The sequence below is a fragment of the Schistocerca cancellata genome, chromosome 3 (assembly GCF_023864275.1).
Source record: "Schistocerca cancellata isolate TAMUIC-IGC-003103 chromosome 3, iqSchCanc2.1, whole genome shotgun sequence".
Classification (NCBI taxonomy): domain Eukaryota; kingdom Metazoa; phylum Arthropoda; class Insecta; order Orthoptera; family Acrididae; genus Schistocerca; species Schistocerca cancellata.
In genome coordinates this window covers 65696722-65702584 of record NC_064628.1, presented here as the reverse complement: position 1 = coordinate 65702584, position 5863 = coordinate 65696722, and positions in this window count along the sequence as shown.

Here is a 5863-nt window from a genome sequence, read left to right as displayed (position 1 = left end):
CTTCACTACCGAGTACTTTAATCAGTCAGGAAACCGACCACTCCTAAAGGAAAAGTTACAGATATGGCTAAGTACTGGGATAACATACATGGAATAATACTTCAGTATTCTGCTAGATACCCTGTCATATCCATGAGAGTTCTTGGTCTTTAGTGATTTAATTATTAACTCAATATCCCTCTTGTCAGTACCATGGAGGAGCATTTCAGGTAACAGTCTCGGAACACTTTTTTCTACGAGCGCTATATGGTTCCCTGTTGGGACTAGGTTTCTATTTAGTTCACCTGCAATATTCAGAAAGTGATTATTAAATACTGTACATATATGCGACTTATCAGTAACACGGACATTCCCACTATGCACTGATTCTATATCCTCGACCTGTCTCTGCAGACCAGTCACTTCCTTTAAGTCTGACCATATGGTTTTAATTTTATCCTGAGACTTAGCTCTTCTATCTGCATACCACATACTTTTTGCCTTCGTAATAACTTTTTTAAGCACCTTACAATACTGTTTGTAATGGGCTACTGCATTTAGATTGTGACTGTTTCTAACATTTTGATATAATTGCCACTTTGTTCTACAAGATATTCTTATACCTTTAGTCAGCCACCCAGGCTGGCTGTTTGTGCTAGTACCCTGTTTTGAACGTTCTAACGGAAAGCAACTTTCAAAGAGCACAAGAAAAGTCTTGAGGAAAGCATTATATTTATCGTCTACTGTATCAGCACTATAAACATCTTGCCACTCTTGTTCCTTGATAAGGTTTACAAAAGTCTCTACAGCAACTGGATCAGCTTTCCTAAAATGTTGGTAACTATATTTAACCTGCGTTGCAGCACAAAAATCTTTTAGACTTAAAATTTGTGCATCATGATCTGAAAGGCCATTCACCATTCTGCTAACAGAATGCCCTTCTAGTAACGACGAATGAACAAAAATATTGTCTAAGGTTGTTCTACTGTTCCCTTGCACTCTCGTTGGAAAGAATACGGTTTGCATAAGATTATATGAATTAAGGAGGTCTACCAGCATCCTTTTCCTTGCACAATCACTTATACAATTTATATTGAAGTCACCACATATAACTAACTTTTTGTATTTCCTATAAAGTGAACCAAGAACCTCCTCTAGCTGTAGCAAAAACGTTGTGAAATTGGAGTTTGGGGATCTATAAATAACAACAGTAAGAAGTTTAGCTCCACTAAATTTAACCACACCTCCACAACATTCAAACACCTTTTCAGTGCAGTACTTTGAAACATCAATTGACTCAAATGGGATACCGTTTTTCACATACATGGCTACTCCCCAACACCGCAAAGAGCTCCTAGAAAAGCTGCCAGCCAACCTGTATCCTGGTAAAGGAAGCCTCTGAATTATCTCCTTATTTAAGAAGTGTTCAGATATACCAATAATTTCAGAGTCAACATCTATAAGTAATTCACTAACTTTATCTCTAATGCCTTGTATGTTTTGATGAAATATACTAATTCCCTCATTAATCGGATACCTAAGTTTTGTCGAAAGTGGTTTCTTTGTTAGAGAGACTTCCCTTAAGCAGGAATACCTGTCAGCTGACTTCAATCTAAAAAAGGTACAGCTCTAACACCCACAACTACCGGAATTTTCCCATGAGTGATCCCACCACCCCCACCTATGCTGTCACCTATAAGCTTTGCCAACCTCCCCTTTCCATACCTGTTGAGGTGCAGGCCATGTCGAGTGAAACCCGTCCTGCTGATAGACTCCACCGACACCACTGAAATGTAACTCATACCTTCTGTCATTAGCACACTCCCAAGTCTCATGTTATTACGCCTGATGGCTGTATTAAGATGAGGCCGATCGTGACGCTGAAACAGTTCCACGAAATGCACATTCGTGTTGCCAGTCTGAGTGGCTATCTTTTCCAGGTCTCCATCTATGTCATACTCCCCATCCCTATCAATACTATTACCAGCCCCACCCACAATCACTACCTGATCCTCTTTTGTAAAATCCCTACATAACCCCCCTATGTTAAAAGTCACCTGAGCCAATCCTGCATTAGGCTTCACAATGCTGGTGACCTGGTACTCACTCCCCAAAACTTCCTGCAACTGCTGGCCTACACCTCTTTGTAGGTGATTTGTCTCACTTAATCTGCAACCTGTTTTGCAATCAAAACTGATGCTCACATCCAAAGTTAGTGTTGATTTAGTAACTGGCTCAACAGAATATGCATTTAATGTACTCATAATGAAGTCAGACTGTTCAGTTATGGCATAAGGTAACTCCCTTTTGTATTTACATTAGTGGACTTTAATTCTGGTATTTTATTTTTTATTTTTATGATTCCTTTATGGGGATATGTTCATCTAATTTCTGGTTAGTTGCTTGTAATTCAACTATTAAGTCATCACCTTCAGATTTTATAATTTACACCTCAGAGGCTGCTACTCATGTAGCTGATTGTGTGTGGGGTGCACATAGGAGTTTTTTTTAGATTAGGCAACTCTCCATCCAATCCAGATAAGGAAACCCAGAAGTATCAGTGTAAGATTGAAAGAAAAGCCTCCCACAGGTGAGAGTATTAAAACCCTAATGGATAACTGTTGATGCACTCACGACGACGTGCTAGAGTCTTAAGTACTCCTGAAAAGCAGTGAAGCTCACATAACACTAGGTACAGAAAGCTGGTTGAAACCTGAAATTGACAGCAGTGAGATTTTGGGGGGAAATTTAAGTGTATATCAAAAGGATAGGGAAATGGCAAATGGAGGTGATGTATTTGTCACAGTGAACAAGAAACTTAAATCCACTAAGGCAGAATTTGAAGCTGCATGTGAGACTGTCTGGGCAAGACTATGTATTGGATGTGAGCATTAAATGATAATTTGATTCTTCTATTGCCCGACAGATTCATCTTCTGATGTAATCAAAAAATTTAGGCAAAACCTCATTCCCCAATCATACTGTAATCATCGGTGGAGACTTCAATGATCCAACAATTAACTGGAAAAATTGCAGTTTTGTTAGTGGTAGGTCTGATAAGACATCCTGTGGAACTTTAATAAATGCCTTCTCTGAAAACTACCAAGAACAGATAGTTAAGAGCCCCACTCAAGATTGGATCTAATGGCAACAAATCGACCTAACATCTTTGAGGATGTCCACATTGAAATTGGTGTCAGTGACCATTATGTGGTAGTGGCAACAATGATTACCAACGTACAAAAGACAACTAAAATAAGCAGGAGGAAATATATGTTCAGTAAACTATACGAAAAATCAGTAACATCATTTCTCAATGAGGAACTTGAAATTTTCAGCACAGTGCAGGAGCATGTAGAGGAACTCGGGCCCAAGTTTGGAAAAATAGATGACCATGCACTTGATAGATATGTACCCAGTAATACAGCTCATAATGGGAGGGGACTGCCATGGTATACACTTACTGTAGAGAAAATTCTAAAGAAACAGAGATTATTGCATAATATGTATAAACAAAACATAGGGCTATAGATAGAGAGGTGCTGAATGAAACACATTTTGCTATCAAGAGAGCAGTGCCTGATGCCTTCAATGAACACCATAGTAGAATATTGTCAAGTGAGCCTTCACAGAACCCAAAGAAATTCTGGTTGTATGTATAGGCTGTTGGTGGCACCAAAGTTAGTGCCCAGTCCCTACCTAATGACACAGGAACTGAATTTGAGGGTAGCAAAGGAAAAGCTGAAATGCTTAACTCCATTTTCAAATTTTTTTTTTTTTTTTTTTTGCAAAGGAAAATGTAGAGGAATTGGCCCAATTTAATTCTTGTACCACTGAAGAGAAGAATAAGAATTAGTGTCAGTAGTGGTGAGAAACAGCTGAAGTCATTGCAACTGAACAAAGCTCCGTGCCCTGATGGAATCCCTGTCAAATTCTACATTGAATTTGGGGCTGAGTTAGCCCCTCTTCTAACAGGAAGTTCCTTTGAACAAAAAGTCATGCCCAGTTCTTGGAAAAAGGCATGGGTAACATCTGTCTACAAGAAGGGTAGTAGAAGTGATCCACAAAACTACCATCTAATATCCATGACATCAATTTGTTGTAGAATCTTAGAACATATTCTGAGCTCATTCTTGAACACATTGACTTCCTCAATGCTAAAGGCATGTATTTTGAAAACAGTGCTGATGTGAAACCCAACTCACATTTTTCTCATGACATACTGAAAGCTTTGGATCAAGCAACCAGGTAGATGCAGTGTTTCTTGTTTTCCGAAAAACATTTGACTCAGTACCACACCTAAGCTTATTATCAAAAGTACAATCATATGGAGTATCAAGTGAAATTTTATGACTGGATTGATGACTTTTTGGTAGGGAGGACACTGTATATTATCTTGGATGGAGAGTCATCGTCAGGTGTAAAAGCAACTTTGGGTGTGCCCCAGGGAAGTGTGTTGGGACCCTTTGTGTTCATCTTGTATATTAATGACCTTGCAGACAATATTAATAGTAAAATAAAGTTTTTTTGCAGATAATGCAGTTATCTATAATGAATTACTATCTGAAAGAGGGTACATAAATATTCAGTCAGATCTTGATAATATTTCAATATGGTGTAGAGATTGGCAACTTGCTCTAAATGTTCATAAATGTAAAATTTTGCACTTGGCAAAATGAGAAAACATAGTATCCTGTGACTATAATATCAATGAGTCACTGTTGGAATCAACAATGCATACAAATACCTGGGTGTAACACTCTGTAGGGATATGAAATGGAATGACCACATAGGTTCAGTTGTGGGTAAAGTATGTTGCAGACTTCAGTTTATTGGCAAAATACTGGGTATGTGAAATCAGTGTACAAAGGGTAGTGCTTACAAATCATTCAAGCAACTGGTTCTAGAATATTGTTCAAGTGTGTGGTACCTGTACCAGATAGGACTAACTGGGGATATTGAACGAACACAGAGAAAGTCAGCACGAATTGTCACATGTATATTTAATCAACGGGAGAGTGTCACAGAGATACATAAGGAACTCACCTGGTTGACTCTTGACGAGAGACATAAACTACCCTGAGAAAGTCTATTAACAAAATTTCAAGAACTGGTTTAAATGATGACCTTGGGAATATATTACATTCCCCTACATATTGCTCACATAGGGATCATGAGGATAAGATTAGAATAATGCACAGAAACATTCAAACAATCATTCTTCCTATGCTCCATATGTTGAATGGAACAGGAAGAAACCCTAATAACTGGTACAATGGGACATGCCCTCTGCCTTGCACCTGTTGGTGGTTTGCAGTGTATAGATGAGCTCATCACCTTTAGACATTAACTCCTGCCGCTAGCCTGGTATTTAAATTAGCATTGTCTTGTACTAACTGTCCCATCCTAGCATTTATCTCAGATATGGCTTTAAACATTCCCTCTATTTTCCAGGTTGTTACTGGCATGCAGCAAAAATAATATTCAGTTTAAAACTAATCTTTCCCTACTAATAACTGCAATGGCAAAGGAGGTAACTCCATGAAAAAAAAGAATCTCCTGAACACAAAAGCACTACAATTACCCCAAAACACACATCATCACAAAAAAGTTTAATTTGGCTTCAACATAGCTCACCTGAGTTGTTTGCATATCTTATAACATTGCAATGCTGACAGGAAAGTCTTACTGTACTTGGTGAACAAGGACTGCCTTTGAGTAGTGATCAGCTGGCGTTGTTGTGACTTCAGTCCTGAGACTGGTTTGATGCAGCTCTCCATGCTACTCTATCCTGCGCAAGCTTCTTCATTTCCCAGTACCTACTGCAGCCTACATCCTTCTGAATCTGCTTAGTGTATTCATCCCTTTGTCTCCCTCTACGATT